Source organism: Podarcis bocagei (genome assembly GCF_964188305.1).
Source record: "Podarcis bocagei genome assembly, chromosome: 7".
Classification (NCBI taxonomy): Eukaryota; Metazoa; Chordata; class Lepidosauria; order Squamata; family Lacertidae; genus Podarcis; species Podarcis bocagei.
In genome coordinates, this window is record NC_138132.1 from 3,027,891 (window position 1) to 3,048,260 (window position 20,370).

General features: G+C 48.2%; 1 protein-coding gene across 1 annotated transcript in view; it reads left to right on the forward strand.

The window, feature by feature from the left end:
- Positions 1–20,370, forward strand: part of LRFN1 (leucine rich repeat and fibronectin type III domain containing 1) — a 158,394-nt gene that overhangs the window by 43,726 nt on the left and 94,298 nt on the right. The window lies entirely within an intron of this gene.

The window sequence follows — 20,370 nt, forward strand, 5'->3', positions numbered from 1 at the left end:
GTGTAATATGATGGATTCAGGACCTTGGAAAGCTCCCGAAAAGACACCATTTGGTGTGTTCAGTTGTATAAGCGGAATTCCAGCACCCTGGAGAGCTCCTATAGAAGCCCAGCTGTCTGTGTGAGGTGTCAGGACCCTGGAGAGCTCCTGAAGAAGACACCTTTCGGTGTGCTCAGGGGTATCAGAGCCCTGCTGGATCAAGCCAATGGCCAATCTACTCCAGCATCCTGTTCTCACAGTGGTCACAGCAAGGACCAGTTTTTCCACAAGAGACCTTCCTACTCAGTGCTGGGAAAGTTGGTAGTTCTGTGCGGCGGCCTGGTTGGGTCTTTTCCACCTACCTTGGGCATGGCACCACTCTGTCTCTCGGCTGGCTTGATGCATCTTCCTGTGCTGTGCGCATTTTATTGGAAAAGCCTGGCTGGTTTGATTTGCCCCGGCTGCTCCTAATTAACCAGCGGTGGCAAGTGCCAGGAGGCGCAGCGAGGCCAAGGAAAACTCTGGCTGAGTGGCAGCTGCAGGAGAAGAAGGGATGGTGATTCTAGTCACCTTTTGGCATGGAGAGGCAAGGAAGGAGGCACAGCTGCCGGGACCTTTTGCTCAACTTGGAGCTTCCAGGAATTGAGAGCCAGTGTGGTGTAGTGGTTAAGAGCGGTAGACTCGTAATCTGGTGAACCGGGTTCGATTCCCTGCTCCTCCACATGAAGCTGCTGGGTGACCTTGGGCTAGTCATACTTCTCTGAAGTCTCAGCCCCACTCACCACACAGAGTGTTTGTTGTGGGGGAGGAAGGGAAAGGAGAATGTTAGCCGCTTTGAGACTCCTTTGGGTAGTGATAAAGCGGGGTATCAAATCCAAACACCTCTTCTTCTTCTAGAGTGTTCTCAGCACCAGCCAATGCAGGTTCCTTGCCTTGCAAAAGAGGCAAGACAGATTGGGAGCTGTGAACTTAATGAATGCTTCTCCCTGTACTCAGTGTCAACTGGGCGGTCGCTCCCGGCGAGCATGATTAGTACCAGAGAATCTCCATTGCAGATCTGCCTAGATAGGGGGAAGCAGAAGTAAATTAAAATGCATACACTAGGCACGCATGCAGTGAAGGGAGATAAGAGATTTAGATCTGATATAACCCCTGTTGTTGACACAGTCACACTTGGTTGCCAGTCTGTTTCCAGGCCTCATTCAAGGTGCTCACGTTTAAAGCCCTGATGGACCCGGGGCCAAAATACCTGAAAGACCATATCCTTCCTTACAGACATTCTCAGGTGCTGAGATCAGCCCTTCTGGTAGTTCCTCTGCCCTGAGAGCTTGGGGAAAGACCTTTGCTGTGGTGGTTCCTTAGCTGCATAACTCCCACCCCACAGAGGTGTGTTTGGTGCCCATCTGGAGACGCATCCCTTCACCCTAGCTGTTGACGCTTGAGGTGTACGTGGATGGCGCTGTGGTCTAAACCACTGAGCCTCTTGGGCTTGCTGATTGGAAGGCCAGCGGTTCAGATCCCCGTGACGGAGTGAGCTCCCGATGCTCTGTCCCAGCTCCTGCCTTCCTAGCAGTTCGAAAGCACACCAGTGCAAGTAGATAAATAGGTACCGCTCCAGCAGGAAGGAAAACGGCGTTTCCGTGCACTTTGGTTTCCGTTACAGTGTCCTGTTGCACCAGAAGCAGTTTAGTCCTGCTGGCCACATGACCCAGAAAGCTGTCTGTGAACGCCGGCTCCCTTGACCTGAAAGCGGGATGAGCGCCACAACCCCATAGTCTCCTTTCACAGAATCATAGAATCATAGAGTTGGAAGAGACCACAAGGGCCATCGAGTCCAACCCCCTGCCAAGCAGGAAACACCATCAGAGCACTCCTGACATATGGTTGTCAAGCCTCTGCTTAAAGATCCATTGCTCCGTGTCCGCTTCTCTGGAGCAGCAGAAAACAACCTTTCTCCCTCCTCTATGTGACATCCTTTTATATATTTGAACATGGCTGTCATATCACCCCTTAACCTCCTCTTCTCCAGGCTAAACATGCCCAGCTTCCTTAGCCGTTCCTCATAAGGCATCGTTTCCAGGCCTTTGACCATTTTGGTTGCCCTCCTCTGGACACGTTCCAGTTTGTCAGTGTCCTTCTTGAACTGTGGTGCCCAGAACTGGACACAGTACTCCAGGTGAGGTCTGACCAGAGCAGAATACAGTGGCACTATTACTTCCCTTGATCTAGATGCTATACTCCTATTGATGCAGCCCAGAATTGCATTGGCTTTTTTAGCTGCCGCGTCACACTGTTGGCTCATGTCAAGTTTGTGGTCAACCAAGACTCCTAGATCCTTTTCACATGTACTGCTCTCAAGACAGTACATTAGATGAGGATTATTATTATTATTAATAGCTCAGTCGGTAGAGCATGTGACTCTTAATCTCAGTATTGGAGCCTCAGCTTCACGATCTGTCCTTCCAGTGAGCACTCAGGGCTGATTTCCTTAAGAATGGAGAGGTTTGATCTTCTTGCAGTCCATGGGACTCTCAAGAGTCTCCCCCAGCACCAGAATTCAAAAGCATCCATTCTTCGGCGATCAACCTTCTTTATGGTCCAGCCCTCATTTCCATACATCACTACTGGGAAAACCATAGCTTTTACTATACGGACCTTTGTTGGCAAGGTGATGTCTCTGCTTTTTAAGATGCTGTCTAGGTTTGTCATTGCTTTTCCCCCAAGAAGCAGGCGTCTTTTAATTTCGCGGCTGCTGTCACCCTCTGCATTGATCATGGAGCCCAAGAAAGTAAAATCTCTCACTGCCTCCATTTCTTCCCCTTCTGTTTGCCAGGAGGTGATGGGACCAGTGGCCATGATCTTCGTTTTTTTGATGTTGAGCTTCAAACCATATTTTGCGCTCTCCTCTTTCACTCTCATTAAAAGGTTCTTTAATTCCTCCTCACAAGGGGCCTTTACCTCTACCTTTATATCCTAAAGACACCACAGTCTGTGCTGACTTTGGGTCCAAGGAAACCAAACCCTGGAACCCTTAGATTTTCCTGCCGCTCAGAGACTGGGTTGGTTTGTTACAATATACTCTTGCAAAAGATCTTCCCTAATTGGAAGCCACTGGAGGGAAGTGACATATGGACTAATTAAGTCAAGCCCCAAGGAAACACTTCCATTTGGGTGGGTAATTCAATATTGCACTATTTCCTTCCTTTTGTTCTCTGGCGTCCCCAAACACGGACTTGAGCATTATTGGGGGGGGACTGACGAGGAGGGAGAAGACCCCACTCTTTGGGAAATGAAGTTTTATCCCAGCTGGGCAAGCATTTCCTTTTGCACCGAGCTGCGGCGGCTGGAATGAAGGCTCGGGAGCGTTAATGGGATTAATCAGATGCTCAATCAATTAATTCATTAATTGCAGATTAAAAGATGTGGATTTAAAAATGAGGATTTTCAAGCCCTGAGTCTGGGAGCGTGTTGCAAAATGGGTGGCTGCCAGCAATTAGCGTTTGTCTCGATATCATGAAAGGGGAATACCCCAGTATGAAATGAATGCTCTGCGTTCATTAGGAATATTAAATCTGTTTGGCAGCTTTTTGGAGGTTGTCTTTCTTGTACCCCCAAATGTCATTGCTGAGGAACCCAAATACTAACCCCTGAAAATGACTTTATAAATGGCTTGGATGAAGCCTAGGTTTCTGAAGAACAAGTCATGTCAGTCTAATCTCATTTCTGTTTTTGATAGAGTTACAAGCTTGGTAGACCGGGGAATGCTGTAGATGTAGCATATCTTGATTTTAATAATAATAATAATAATAATAATAATAATAATAATAATAATAATAATTATTATTATTATTATTATTATTATTATTATTATTTATTTATACCCCGCTCATCTGGGCTTCCCCAGCCACTCTGGGCATCTTCCAACAAAATATTAAAATACTGTAATGCATCAAACAATAAAAGCTTCCCTAAACAGGTCTGCCTTCAGATGTCTTCTAAAAATCTGGTAGCTGTTGTTCTCTTTGACATCTGGTGGGAGGGCGTTCCACAGGGCGGGTGCCACCACCAAGAAGGCCTTCTTCCTGGTTCCCTGTAACTTGGCTTCTCACAGTGAGGGAACCGCCAGAAGGACCTCGGAGCTGGACCTCAGTGTCCGGGCTGAACAATGGGGGTGGAGACGCTCCTTCAGGTTTACTGGACCAAGGCTGTTTAGGGCTTTCAAGGTCAGCACCAACACTTTGAATTGTGCTTGGAAACGTACTGGGAGCCAATGTAGGTCTTTCAGGACCGGTGTTATGTGGTCCCGGCGGCCGCTCCCAGTCACCAGTCTAGCTGCCGCATTCTGGATTAGTTGTAGTTTCCGGGTCACCTTCAAAGGTAGCCCCATGTAGAGCAGATTGCAGTAGTCCAAGAGAGAGATAACCAGAGCATGCACCACTCTGGCCAGACAGTCAGGCTTTCAGCCAAGTCTTCCTTGCAGACATGGTGGTCAGATGTCAGCTAGATGATCTTACTGTCTGATGGATTTGTAGCTGGTTGACTGACCAAGCTTCACATCATCCTGGGGGAAAGTGACCAGTGGGGTGCCACAGGGTTCTGTCCTGCGCCCCTTGTTGTTCAATGTTTTTATAAACAACTTGAATGGAATGAGAGTATAAAATTCACTACATGGCAAAAATGTATAGGACAAGTAGCAAAACATGCTGGAAATGCAAGGAAAAGGACGGCGATTTTTACCACATGTGGTGGTCATGTAACAAAATAAAAGAGTTTTGGGAATCGATCTATAACGAGTTAAAAAAGATGTTTAAATACACTTTTCCGAAAAAGCCGGAAGAATTTCTACTAGGTTTGGTGGGGGAAGATATTAAGAAGTCAGATCAAAGATTATATCTGTATGCAACAACAGCAGCCAGGGTTTTGATAGCCTGGAAGTGGAAGTTACAGGAGATTCTGACTGTAAGGGAATGGGAGATAAAGTTGGTTGAATACGCTGAAATAGCAAAACTGACACACAGAATTCGCAATCAGGAGGAGACGAAGTACCAAAAAGAATGGAGTAAATTTATGGTTTATATAAGTGAGAATGGTAGAAATATGAAAACGTTGGCAGCATTGAATTAAATCTTATGTCACGGTGTAATTTTTAACCAGTGAAACTGTGAATTATAGATTGGAATAAGACAACTTGCGGAAGGGAAGGACGGAAGTCAACAGCTCTATGGAGCATAAAGTAGGATATATGTAATAAGACTTGATGTTTTTGTTGGTTGGTGTTGGTGTTCTTAAATCTCAATAAAAAGCATTTAAAAATATATATATAAACAACTTGAATGAAGGAATTGAGTGGATGTGCATCAAGTTTGCAGACGGCATCAAACTGAGAGGGGTAACTAATCCTCCGAAGGAGGTAGAATCAGGATTTAAGATGACTTCAACAGGTTGAAGAACTGGACCCAAACTAACAAAATAAATTTCAACGGGGGCAAATGTAAGTTTCTACACTCAGGCAGGAATAACCAGGTGCACAAATATTGGATGGGGGACACATGGCTTGGCAGCAGTCCATGGGGTAAGGATCTAGCGCAGGCATAGGCAAACTCAGCCCTCCAGGTGTTTTGGGACTGCAGTTCCCATCATCCCTGACCACTGGTCCTGTTAGCTAGGAATGATGGGAGTTGTAGTCCCAAAACATCTGGAGGGCCGAGTTTGCCTATGCCTGATCTAGGGGTCTTAGTAGCCCACAAGCTTAATGCAAGTCAACAGTGTGAAGCAGCAAGAAAAAAGGCTAATGCAATTTTAGGCTGCATCAACAGAAGTCCAGTGTCCTGATCAAGGGAGGTAATAGAAAGGTAAAGGTAAAGGAACCCCTGACCATTAGGTCCAGTTGTGGCCAACTCTGGGGTTGCAGCGCTCATCTCACTTTATTGGACAAGGGAGCCGGCGTACAGCTTCCAGGTCATGTGGCCAGCATGACTAAGCCGCTTCTGGCGAACCAGAGCAGCGCACGAAATGCCGTTTACCTTCCTGCCAGAGCGGTACCTATTTATCTACTTGCACTTTGGCGTGCTTTCGAACTGCTAGGTTGGCAGAAGCAGGGACCGAACAAAGGGAGCTCACCCCGTGCCGGGGATTCGAACCGCCGACCTTCTGATCGGCAAGTCCTAAGCTCTGTGGTTTAACCCACAGCGCCACCCGCGTCCCTATGAGAAGTAATAGTCCCACTCTATTCTGCCTTGATCAGGCCACACCTGGAATACTGTGTCCAGTTCTGGGCAGCACAATTTAAGAAGGATGTTGACAAGGTAGAATGTGGGCAGAGGAGGGTGGCCAAGGGTTTGGGAAACCAAGTCTTGTGAGAAATGGTTGAAGGAGTTATGTCTGTTTAGCCTGGAGAAGAGAAGACTGAGAGGTGATGCGACAGCAGTTTGAATGGCTGTCACATGGAAGATAGATCACACTTGTTCTCTGCATCTCCAGTGGATACAAATGACAAGAGATTCCGACTAAACACCAGGAAGAACCATCTGAACCCCTTTCCCCCTTGCGTCGCCCTTCCAGAGTTAAGCTTTTAAGAACCTGAGATTTTTGTTGATTCAGCTTGTTGCTCTTGATTTCGCTTAAGAATCACTTTCTACGAAGCCTCTCGAAGCGATTTTGCAGTACGATAAAACCATATATAAAGTCAGTTAAATCAATTGCAGGTGTAGAAGTGATTAAAGGTCGTTGCACATATAAAAAGACAGTTAAAAACAGCCACACAGATAAAAAGCCATTTCAAATCCAAGCCATTTATCGATTGGGGCGAAATCATTCGACACTCAGAAGCCTTGTTGAAAGAGGCGCTTGTAATTTCTTGCTTCATATCATTGTGTGTGTGGTGTGTGTGTGTGTGTGTGTGTGTGTGTGTAGCTTCGCATAAGCTTACGAAAAGCTTGGCCTGTTGCTCAACATCCAAAAAACCAAAGTGCTGCACCAACAAGTACAAAATAACCCCTCTGCAGCACCACAAATCCAACTCAGTGGTGTAACGTTGGAAAATGTCAATCGCTTCTCCTACCTAGGCAGTTATCTTTCCACAAGGGCCAACATTGATGCCAAAATCCAGCATTGCCTGAGCTCTGTGAGTGCAGCTTTCTCCTGATTGAAGTGCAGAGTGTTTGAGGACCCGGACATTCGCAGGGAAACCAAAATGCTTGTTTACAAAGCTATTGCACTACCAACTATATGCTTGTGAAACATGGACCACTTATAAACGTCATCTCCAACTTCTCAAAAGATTCCATCAACGGTGTCTCCGAAAAATTCTACACATCACTTGGGAAGACAGGCGAACTAATATCAGTGTACTGGAAGAAGCAAGGATTGCCAGTGTTGAAGCAATGATTCTTCAACATCAACTTGGTTGGACTGGTCGTGTTGTGCGGATGCCTGATGATCGTCTTCCAAAGCAACTACTCTATTCCAAACTTAAAAATGAAAAGCGTAATGCTGGTGGTCAACAAAAGAGGTTCAAAGACTCTCTCAAGGCAAATCTAAAAAAAATGTAGTATAAACACCGACAACTGGGAAACATTGGCCTGCGAGTGCTCCAGTTGGAGAACAGTCTTTACCTAAGGTGTCCTGGGCTTTGAAGTCGCTCAAACTCAGGATGCAAGGGAGAAACGTGCTAAGAGGAAGGCACGCTTGGCAAATCCACACCGGGATCAACTCCCGCCCGGAAACCAATGTCCCCACTGTGGAAGGACGTGTGGGTCCAGAATTGGCCTCCACAGTCACTTACGGACTCACTGTTAAGGCCGTGTTTATGGAAGACAATCTTACTCGGCTACGAGGGATCGCAGAAGAAGAAGAAGAAGAAGAAGAAGAAGAAGAAGAAGAAGAAGAAGAAGAAGAAGAAGACGCCTTAAGGAGGGAAAGTGCTAAAAGAAGCAACAGAGATGGTTCCTGCTTGATATGTAGCTGCAAGGAGTTCCAAAGGTTAGCCTCTGTTCTGATTTTGGAGTAATCCCTTTGCTAGGATTGTAGCTGCAGATTTCTTGCAATGCATTGTGATCAGTTGTTCAGGGCCACTGGAGCAAAAAGAGATTGCAGAGAGATCTGAAAAGGCCTCTCCAAACTGAGTGAATGGGCAGTAAAATGTCAAAGGCAATTCAGTGTAAACAAATGCAAAGTGAGGCATTTTGGGGAAGAAATCCCTTGCTTTCACATGTACACTCATTGGGTCTCAACTGGAGGTGACGCACCAGGAACGAGCCCCCGAGTCATAGCAGCTCGCTTGATGAAGAGGCCGACCCTGTGTGCCGAAGCCGTAAAAAAAAAAAGGCAAATTCCATGCGAGGAACCGTTGGGAAAGGAACTGAAAATAAAGCTGCTGGTATCATAATGGCATTATGCAAATCTAGGGTGCATCCTCATTTGGAATACTGCGTACAGTTGTGGTCGCCTCACCTCAAAAAGGATATTGCAGAGTTGAAAAAGATTCAGGAAAAATCAACCAAATTGAGAATGGAACGAGCCCCCAGTGAAGAATGGTTGTGGTGTTCAGGACTTTTTGGTTTAAGGTAAAGGCGACATCACCTTGCCAACAAAGGTCCGTATAGCTAAAGCTCTGGTTTTCCCAGTAGTGATGTATGGAAGTGAGAGCTGGACCATCAAGAAGGCTGATCGCCGAAGAATTGATGCTTTTGAATTCTGGTGCTGGAGGAGACTCTTGAGAGTCCCATGGACTGCAAGAAGATCAAACCTCTCCATTCTGAAGGAAATCAGCCCTGAGTGCTCACTGGAAGGACAGATCCTGAAGCTGAGGCTCCAAGACTTTGGCCACCTCATGAGAAGATAAGACTCCCTGGAGAAAGACCCTGATGTTCGGAAAGATGGAGGGCGCAAGGAGAAGGGGACGACAGAGGACGAGATGGTGGGACAGTGTTCTGGAAGCTACCAGCATGAGTTTGACCAAACTGCGGGAGGCAGTGGAAGACAGGAGGGCCTGGCGTGTTCTGGTCCAGGGGGTCACGAAGAGGCGGACACAACTAAACGACGAAACAACAACAAAAGGCGAGTTTGAGGTGACACAAGAGAAGCTTATAAATTTATTCAATGGACGGGGAAAGAGACTGGAAAGGGGAAACAATCTCCCTTGTGACACTAGAATAAGAGGACATCCAACGGCGCAGATTATCAGGGGGTTTGGGCTGGGTGTTCATCAGTATGCGGATGATACCCAGCTCTACCTCTCTTTCAAATCACAACCAGTGAAGGGGGTGAAGGTCCTGTGTGAGTGTCTGGAGGCGGTTGGAGGGTGGATGGCGGCTAACAGATTGAGGCTGAATCCTGACAAGGCAGAAGGACTGTTCTTGCGGGACAGAGCACCCTCTGGGTATGGAGGACTCCCTGGTCCTGAATGGGGTACCTGTGCCCCTGAAGGACCAGGTGCACAGCCTGGAAGTCATTTTGGACTCACTGGTGTCCATGGAGGTGCTGGTCAATTCTGTGTCCAGGACAGCTGTCCACTAGCTCCATCTGGTACGCAGGATGAGACCCTCCCTGCCCACAGACTGTCTTGCCAGAGTGGTGCATGCTCTGGTTATCTCTCGCTTGGACTACTGCAATGCGCTTTATGTGGGGCTACCTTTGAAGGTGACCCGGAAACTACAACTACAGGAAGGTAAACAGCATTTCTGTGCGCTGCTCTGGTTCGCCAGAAGCGGCTTAGTCCTGCTGGCCACATGACCCGGAAGCTGTACGCCGGCTCCCTCGGCCAGTAAAGCGAGATGAGTGCCGCAACCCAAGAGTCGGCCACGACTGGACCTAATGGACAGGGGTCCCTTTACCTTTACCTTTTACCCTTATTCCGATCTGTGGCACCTCCGGAGACAGATTCCCAGCCCTCTCCTTTCCCCGCGTTCCCAGCACACGTTTTTAATCGGGCCAAAACTTCTCGGGGAGAGCTCTGGAGGGGAGGGGATCAGCCCTGTTCAGTGGGAAGGCGCTCCTATAATTACATCTAAGAGGAAAATAATGGGTATGGCAGCTAATATCAGCCCTCTGCCGATTGTAAGCGGAGGTTGCCAGAACGGATCAGTCAACATCGCGGCGCAAGGGCAGGAGTGCGCCTGGGCTCCCCGAACGCCTCTCGGTTCTAAGGCTAAGCGGCAGTGGCCAAAATAAAGGCTTTTTATTTCCCCCTGGGAGAGCCAAAGTCCCGTCCTCCCCATTGACAACCTCTGCCTGTCACTCAGGACTCTGCAGCAAATAGATTTCTGGGCCCCCTTCATTTTCCCGCATTGATTTCTTTGTCATGTGTATAAATAATTTTTCTCTCCGCGTTTTCCATCAGAGATAGATGTGTCGGGCGGGATGGTGGTGGTGTTTGAGAGAGAGAGAAAAAATGAAATCCAGGGCCCAGCCTGGGATCGTATATTATTGTATTTTATCTTCCTTTCAAGGTGGTTCTCCCCCCTGTGTTTCCTCACCTGAGAGAGGAAGGACTGGAGATTCTCCCCAGTCTTTGGATTTTCCAGGGACAATTCTGGATTTACAGAAGCCGCCCCAGTTTCTGATCTGATCCCAGAATGTCCTGCTCTTTTTTAAAAATATATATTTTATTTTCATTTTTTAAACAATATTCTTATACATTCACATCATTTTCAATTTCTACACTTCTGGGATTACTTAAATCCCTCAGACTCCCCACCCCTGGTTTCCATTCCCCCCCTCTTTTTGCATCCTTTTTTTACCTTATTATATTACATTATAAGTGTTACAGCAATCCTGTTAGCTTTTTAAAGTACTGTATACACAGTGGTCTTTAAGATATTCTATTTTCACACTCTTGGCTGAATTCCTTGTCATCTTAGTGCCTGATCCAAATGGTCATCTTTGCCAGTTTGGCATAGTCCATCACAGGAGTCAGCAAACTTTTTCACCAATCGCCTTTCAAATTCGGCCCTTGAACAGTCCAGGAATCAGCATGTTTTTACATGAGCGGAATGTGTCCTTTTATTGAAAATGCATCTCTGGGTTATTTGTGGGGCATAGGAATTCATTCAATCCCCACCCCCCAAAAAAAATAGTCTGGCCCCTCACATAGTCTGAGGGACAGTGGACTGGCCCACGGCTGAAAAAGGTTGCTGACCCCTGGCGTAGTCCATCACAGGGGTCCGCAAATTTTTTCACCAATCGCCTTCTTAATCCGGCCCGCAGATGGTCCAGGAATCAGCGTATTTTTACATGAGCAGAATGTGTGCTTTTATTTAAAATGCATCTCTGGGTTATTTGTGGGGCATAGGAATTCATTTTTGTGTGTTTTTTTTTTCAAAATACAGTCAGGTTAAGTACTTAATTCGTTCCAGAGGTCCGTTCTTAACATGAAACTGTTCTTAACCTGAAGCACCACTTTTGCTAATGGGGCCTCCCGCTGCCACTGCGCCGCTAGAGCACGATTTCTGTTCTCATCCTGAAGCAAAGTTCTGAACCCAAGGTACTCTTTCTGAATTAATGGAGTCTGTAACCTGAAGCATCTGTAACCTGAGGTACCACTGCATAGTCCGGCCCCCCACAAGGTCTGAGGGACAGTGGACCGGCCCCCTGCTGAGAACGTTTGTTGCCCCCTGGACTAGATGGGGGTCTCTTCCAAATCTATGATTCCATGATTCAAGGCACAGCCTTTCTGCAGCAAACAGGTTTTGAGCCAGCTCCTCCCTCGCTTGGCTGTCCCACCTGTGTCTGTGGAGGAGGAATTAGCAGGCAACTCACAAACTCCGCAAGGAGGATTTCTCTGGCAGCTCTGTTTGTCGACAACCCCTCTCGCTTTTATCAGGCGCTGGTTTCGAGTCAAAGCATGTCAGGCCCAGCGGAAGAGCTGCTGTGCCGATCCCAGACCATCATGACTAAGCCCACAAGGGTGCTGGGGTTGGGGGTTGGTGGCTGGTACGGAGATGGGGGAGAAGTAGGGAGACCTTGGGGGCTAAGACTCAAATGGGAATTCTGTGTCCAGGGCAGCTGCTTATCAGCTCCATCTGGTACGCAGGATGAGACTCTCCCTGCCCGTGGACTGTCTGGCCAGAGTGGTGCATGCTCTAGACAGAAGTACTGTTTTGGGGGACAGGGGGTGGGCAGGTGTGGGGGACTCCCTGGTCCTGAATGGGGCAACTGTGCCCCGGAAGGACCAGGTGCGCAGCCTGGGAGTCATTTTGGACTCACAGCTGTCCATGGAGGCGCAGGTCCATTCTGTATCCAGGGCAGCTGTCTACCAACTCCACCTGATACGCAGGCTGAGACCCTCCCTGCCCGCAGACTGCCTCGCCAGAGTGATGTATGCTCTGGTTATCTTCCACTTGGACTACTGCAATGCGCTCTACGTGGGGCTACCTTTGAAGGTGACCCGGAAACTACAACTAATCCAGAATGCGGCAGCTAGACTGGTGACTGGGAGCGGCCGCCGAGACCACATAACACCAGTCTTGAAAGACCTACACTGGCTCACAGTATGTTTCCGGACACAATTCAAAGTGTTGGTGCTGACCTTGAAAGCCCTAAACGACCTCAAAGGCCCAGAATACCTGAAGGAGCGTCTCCACCCCCATCGTTCTACCTGGACACTGAGGTCCAGCTCCGAAGGCCTTCTGGCGGTTCCCTCCCTGCGAGAAGCCAAGTTACAGGGAACCAGGGAGAGGGCCTTCTCGGTGGTGGCACCCACCCTGTGGAACACCCTCCCACCAGATGTCAAAGAGAACAGCAACTACCAGATTTTTAGAAGACATTTGAAGGCAGCCCTCTTTAGGGAAGCTTTTAATGTTTGATGGACTACTGCATTTTAATACTTTGTTGGAAGCCGCCCAGAGTGGCTGGGGAAATTCAGCCAGATGGGCGTGGCATAAATAATAAATTCTATTCTATTCTATCCTTAGCTACCATCCCTGCACTGCAGGGGGTTGGGCTAGATGACCTTTGGGTTTCCCCTCGAACTGTACAAATCCTATGACTCCAGCCTGTGACCCGCTCTCACGCCCCTCCCTCTCTCCCTCCCTGCTCTCCGACCTGGAGATATGAGCCTCCAAGACCCGAGCTGCCAGTCTTCTGCCAGCCTAGCTCTAAGGAGCTTTGGCAACTGATGATGTGCGATAAGGAGACTCTAAATCTAGAGGAGGAGGGAAAGGAGAGAGGAAGCAGGTTGCAAAGGAGGAGAGATGCTTTTAGTGTTTTGTGTTCTCTCCCCCCCCCTCCACCTCCCGCCAAACCACCAGCTTCGCGGCTTTATCCCTGAAATGGAATAAAAGGTACATTACGCAGAGGTTTTGGAGATTGCCAGGGGCCTGCGAGAGTCAAGATGCAAAGGGAGGATTAAGCCTATTAAAACTGCCTTCCTTTCCGAGGCAGATAATGGCTCTTGCCACTCTGCGGATCACAGGCCTGCTGAGCTTTGGGTGCTGGGTTTCTGGGGTTTTTTTATGTTCTGAATGCGGAGAATCGGCTTGGGACCGCATGGAGTGAAAACGACGACAACCGTGAGCCTCTGAGCATGTGCAGAGTTTTCCCCGGTGGTGATTAGGCTACCGAGCTTGCCCATCAGAGCTTGCCCACCCCTGTAGACATCTCTCTCTTTGGGAGTGCCGTCTCTTTAAGGCAAGTGTGTTGCGGGATTCCCATCAGCCCCTGCAGCCAGCATGTGTAGGGATCATGGGAGTTGTAGTCCAGTCACATCCTGAGGGCCGCAGGTTGCCCATGCTTGTTGGTACTTATAGGCTCCGTTCTCCAGCTTTCTGTTGTAGCCAGTAGCACATCTCACCCTGGGAGCTCTCCGAGGTCCTGAAGTCTGAGCACAGACTCTGCATTTTACCTGCTTCCTGTTAATAATAATAATAATAATTTTTTTATTTATACCACGCCCTCCCCAGCCAGAGCCATGCTCAGAGCCGCTAACACCAGTAAAATTACAATATTTTTAAAAACCAATTTAAAATACAGGTTAAAATATAATTTAAAATGCAGCCTCATTTTAATAGTAGCCCATAGATCAAGACCATAAGGGGAGGGAAACATAAGGGTCAGACTGAGTCCAAACCAAAGGCCAGGCGGAACAGCTCTGTTATGCAGGCCCTGCAGAAAGATGTCAAGTCCCACAGGGCCCTAGTCCCTTGTGACAAAGTGTTCCACCAAGTCGGGGCCAGGGCTGAAAAGGCCCTGGCCCTAGTTGAAACCAGTCTAACCTCCTTGAGGCTCAGGACCACCAAAGTGTTGTCCTGGTCCTGAATGGGGTAACTGTGCCCCTGAAGGACCAGGTGCGCAGCCTGGGAGGCATTTTGGACTCACAGCTGTCCATGGAGGCGCAGGTCAGTTCTGTGTCCAGGGCAGCTGTCTGCCAGCTCCATCTGGTACGCAGGATGAGACCCTACCTGCCTGCAGACTGTCTCGCCAGAGTGGTGCATGCTCTGGTTCTCTCCCGCTTGGACTACTGCTATGCGCTCTACGTGGGGCGACCTTTGAAGGTGACTCGGAAACTGCAACTAATCCAGAACGCGGCAGCTAGACTGGTGACTGGGAGTGGCTGCTGAGACCACATAACACCGGTCCTGAAAGACTGATATTGGCTCCCAGTACATTTCCAAGCACAAGGCAAAGTGTTGGTGCTGACCTTGAAAGCCCTAAACGGCCTCAAAGGCCCAGTATACCTGAAGGAGCATCTCCACCCTCATCATTCAGCCCGGACACTGAGATCCAGCTCCGAAGGCCTTCTGGCGGTTCCCACCCTGCAAGAAGCCAAGTTACAGGGAACCAGGCAGAGGGCCTTCTCGGTGGTGGCGCCCTCCCTGTGGAACGCCTTCCCACCAGACGCCAAGGAAATTAAGAACTATCTGACTTTTAGAAGACATCTAAAAGTAAGATGGTCTTCCATGAACATGGTTTTCACAGTGTTTCCATAAAATGAAAGTGGAGGTCAATTCTGGAACCACACTTCCTTCCACAGTGGGGACATTGGTTTCCGGGTGGGAGTTGATCCCGGTGTGAATTTGCCAAGCGTGCCTTCCTCTTAGCATGTTTGTCCCTTGCGTCCTGAGTTCGAGTGTCTTCAAATCCCATGACACCTTCGGTAAAGGCTGCTCTCCTACTAGAGCGCTCGCAGGCCAATGTTTCCCAGTTGTTGGTGTTTATACTACATTTTTAAAGGTTTGCCTTGAGAGAGTCTTTAAATCTCTTTTGTTGACCACCAGCATTATACTTTACATTTTTAAGTTTGGAATGCAGTCATACCTCAGGTTACAGCAGCTTCAGGTTGTATATTTTCTGGTTGCGGATCGCCAAAACCTGGAAGTACCAGAATGGGTTACTTCCGGGTTTCGGCGGGGGTGCATGCGCAGAAGCGCTAAATCGCAACCCGCGCATGCACAGACACACAAACACGGGTTGCAAACACTACAGGTTGCGAACGTACATCCCGCACGGATCACGTTTGCAACCTGAGCATCCACTGTAGAGGAGTTGCTTTGGAAGATGATAATCAGGCATCCGCACAACATGACCAGTCCAACGAAATTGCTGTTGAAGAAAGAAGATAAATCCACAACGAACGTGCACTTTTTGCACCGATGATACATTGCAGAATACACTCAGGGAAAGAAACAGCAACATGGAGCTGACCCCACAAGCCTGCCATCCTCTTTCTGGAGCACAGTCATAGAATCAAAGAATTGTAGGATTGGAAGGGACCCAACCATCATCTAGTAACTCTCTCCTTTTTCATTTTTTTGGCCTTTGGTGGCAGGGCGGTTCTCTTTCCAAAGGCAAGGAGAATGCACTTGTTCACCTGAAGCCTGACATGACCACAAAGCCGCAAATGGTAACTTGAACCCTTTCCACCACGGTTGGAGATGCTAAGCTCAGAGGCAGAGAGATACAGGCACTTTCCTTACCTGGAAGAGTGATAACAGGTAAAAGAACCCTCCACATCCAACGATGAGGTTGCCAACTATTTCAGGGGGGGTGCACCTGTGTCTTTCAAGAGCAGATTAAGCTGCTGACTTTAGGAGACGGTGGTTCTTCTCAAAAGAGTTGCCTGCTGATTTTTGGCACAATGGCCTACCAACTGGGGATACAAAAGCAAGCCTGGCTCAGCTTTTGTCATGGTCAGTTGGCAACCTTTCCAGAATCCATGGGTGATGAGTAATGTATTGTGTAGGACCCTGCTCTCATTTATTTGTATCGATTGATTGCATTTCATAGAATCATAGAGTTGGAAGGCACCCCCAAAGGTCATCTAGTCCAACCCCCTTAAATGCAGCAATCTCAGCTAAAGCGTCCATGGCAGATGGCCATCCAACCTCTCTTTAAAACCCTCCAAGGAAGGAGAGTCCACCACCTCCCAAGAGAGTCTGTTCCCCACTGTTGAACGGATGTTACCATTAGGAAGTCCCTCTTGATGTTTAGACAGTATCTCCTTTCTTGTGACTTGAAGCCATGGGTTCGAGTCCTACCCTGCAGAGCAGGAGAAAACAAGCTTGTTCCCTCTTCCATGCGACAGCCCTTGAAATATTTGAAGATCCTATCTCCTCTCAGTCTCCTCTTTTCCAGGCTAGACATGCCCAGCTCCTTCAACCGTTCCTCATCAGGCTTGGCTTCTAGACCCCTGATCATCTTGTTCGCCCTCCTCAGCACACCATCTAGTTTGTCAACATCCTTCTTAGATTGTGGTGCCCAGAACTGGACACAGTATTCCATGTTTGGTCTGATCAAGGCAGAAGAGAGTGGGACTATGACTTCCCTTGATCTGGACACTAGACTTCTGTTGATGCAGCCTAGAATAGCATTAGCTTTTTTTGCTGCTGCATCACACGGTTGACTCAATGGGATTCATATCCCTCAAGCTCCCAGAAGGGCTGGGGCAACCTAGTCAGATTATTATTATTATTATTATTATTATTATTATTATTATTATTATTCTCCAAAGAGCTCATGGTAGCATGCACAGTTCTTTCCCTCCTCATTTAATCCTCACAACAGCCCTGTGAGGTAGGTGAGTCCCTTCATGGCTTGTGTGCCATAGCAATTAGCCTCACCTACCTTGCAAGACTAAACCATTTCTCACATGACTAAGCCATTTCTCACCTTCTCACCCCTTGCCTTTTCCTGTAAGACCTATTGCAGTCGTTAAGAGTCGTCAACAGGCTCATCTCAGCTATCTGCCAATCTCCCATTCCCACCACCCTTCTGAGCAATACCCCTCCCCACCTTCTCACTATATAGAAGGATCTGGCAACTTCTGTTTCAGTGTATCTGAAGAAGTGTGCATGCACACGAAAGCTCATACCAAGAACTAACTTAGTTGGTCTTTAAGGTGCTACTGGAAGGAATTTTTTTATTCTACCTTGCAGGGTTGTTGTAGAAATTAAATGAGGAAGGAAAAAGCACGCATCTGCACCACTTTGAGCTCCTTGGAGAAAAAGGCAGGGGACAAATGCAAGGAATCATATCATACTTTTAAGGGCCAGTGTGGCCTGCAGAGTTCTCCTCCTCCCTGGGTCAGCCTTACAACAACCCTGTTGAGGTAGTTGGAGGCTAGGAAACGGGGACTTAGCCCAAGGCCACCCAATGAGCTTCATGTCTAAGTGGGGATTCGAACCCTGGTCTCCCAGGTCTGACAACCGAATCGCTGCACCGCCAGCGTCTCCCAACCGTAGATGTGCTTCTCTTGCCAGTGCAGAAATAACATTGCATTTTGCTGGCTCTGCCAAGGTCATCCCTCCTGGGGTTTCACTGCACGCCTGTTTGTTCTCTTGACAGCTTTTGCACCTGAAAAGAAGAGAGTGGGGGGTTCCCCCCCTTTTCTTTTTTTGGTATGTATGTATGTTTATTTATGATTTGAGGGCCTGGGGCCCTGGTTCTGCCCAAGACGTAGTCGGAGGAGCAAAAATGTGTGCAGGAACCAGCAGCCTGCAGAGAAAGGCAAACTTTATCCTCTGTGAGGAGGGGGGTATCTTCAAAGGCACTCAGAAGCAGGCCAAAGGGAGGGGGGAGCAATTCTCCAAAGGCAAAGTGAGAGTGCTCAGCAACGCTCCGTTCTGTCCCTAGGCAAGGGCTGCCCTCTTCTGGGGTTTGCCCCCAGTTATTAAGAAAAGGTAAAGGGACCCCTGACCATTAGGTCCAGTCGTGGCCAATTTTGGGGTTGCAGCGCTCATCTCGCTTTATTGGCCGAGGGAGCCGGCGTACAGCTTCCGGGTCATGTGGCCAGCATGACTAAGCCGCTTCTGGCGAATGAGAGCAGCACACAGAAACGCCGTTTACCTTCCCGCCGGAGCGGTACCTATTTATCTACTTGCACTTTGACATGCTTTCGAACTGCTAGATTGGCAGGAGCAGGGACCGAGCAACAGGAGGTCACCCTGTCGCGAGGATTCGAACCGCCGACCTTCCGATTGGCAAGCCCTAGGCTCTGTGGTCTAGACCACAGCGCCACCCACGTCCCTAATATATGCTATACTGTATGGTAATTTATGGACTGAATTGGTATCTCAAGCCATTTGCACATGTTGTCATGCAACCAGTCCCTACAGCAAAGGGGACACCCAATCTTGTCACCCCTGAGGAAGGAAAAAGGGGGTTGTCTGTGTGCAGGTCGCAAGCCTGGCCTGGAAATGTACGAGAAAGCAATAAGCAGGATAAGCTTTGCCAGAGGTCACCTGCATGTTGGTTAAAGATGGGGATGTTGAACACAGAGCAGAAGAGTTTGGTGACTGTGGTTGGAAATGCTTTGAGACCTGCTTCCCCACTTATGTGTAGAGAAGGAACAGAGTCTGCTGGTTTAAGCCCGTTTCCAAGGACTCTTTCAGGGACCACCCAAAGTCTGGAATTTGCAATGGTGGTCAGTAAAGGCTGGGAAGAAATAGAGCAGTATCACAAAATAATTGTACAGTCATACCTCGGGTTACAAACGGACCTAAATCTGACATCAAGCATCACAAAACAGAGAAACCAGTAGGAGAACACGTCATTCTCCCAGGACATTCTATACAAGATCTCAAAGTAGCTGTTTTACTACAAAGGAATTTCAGAAATAGACTGGAAAGAGAAGCTGCTGAATTGCAACTCATTACCAAACTTAAAACCATGGAGAGACCTGGTCTGAACAGAGACATTGGATTCTTATCTCATTATACATGACTAAGCCATTTCTCACCTTCTCACCCCTTGCCTTTTCCTGTAAGACCTATTACAGTCGTTAAGAGTCGTCAACAGGCTCATCTCAGCTATCTGCCAATCTGCCAATCTCCCATTCCCACCACCCTTCTGAGTAATACCCCTCCCCACCTTCTCACTATATAGAAGGATCTGGCAACTTCTGTTTCAGTGTATCTGAAGAAGTGTGCATGCACACGAAAGCTCATACCAAGAACTAACTTAGTTGGTCTTTAAGGTGCTACTGGAAGGAATTTTTTTATTTTGACTATGGCAGACCAACACGGCTACCTATCTGTAACCTGGGGTTACAGACACTTCAGGTTGCGTATTTTCGGGTTACGGACCTCCGAAATCCAGAAGTATCGGAACGGGTTACTTCCTCGGTCCAGTATACCTGAAGGAGCGTCTCCACCCCCCATCGTTCTGCTGAGGTCCAGCTCCGAGGGCCTTCTAGCATTTCCCTCTCTGCGAGAAGCTAAGTTACAGGGAACCAGTTTGGTGGGGTTTGAGTAATGCTTGTAATGTACGAAAAACTGGATTATTATTTTTAAAAATAGAGAAAATAAAGGAAGCAGATGGGGGGGGAGATTGATAATGGAAGGGCTGAGGGCAGTCGAAGGGTTCAGGGAATTTTAACTGATGGTGTTGGTGTTTAATGTTTGAATTTAAATTTGTTATGAAAATATGTTTTAAAAATAATATGAAGTAGCAGAGACTGGCCTAGACCACATGGGTTGATGGCAAGGGACGGTGACAGAGCCTTTTAGTAGATGGTTGGGATGGATGACCACTAGGTACCTTCCGGCTCCGTGCCTCTGTTTTACCTCCTCTCTCCCACCCCTAAACAAGCAGCCTTTCCCTTCTAGCCTCTCCCTCCCCCCACCCCTCCTTTGATGGCTTCTAATCCATTCTAATCTTCCTAACACCCCTAATGAGATCATGGGAGGGAGTCTTTGTAGTTCCTTCTCCCACAGAGCACCCCGTAGTGCTAATCTCACCTCTTCCCCTTGGAAGTGCTGGCTGGGTGCTGAGCGAGGCCAGGACCCCTGCCAGGGGAAAGGGCAAAGAGGCCTGGCAACACAACTTGAACAGGCTCCATATTCTTCCGACAACCAGGGAGAAGAGTTTGGGGACTCAGGCCTGGCTGGGCAACAGATTCCCAGGCTGGAGTTCAGGGTAGGGCAAGAAATTTGATTCAGTTGCCCCTAAAAGGCAAAC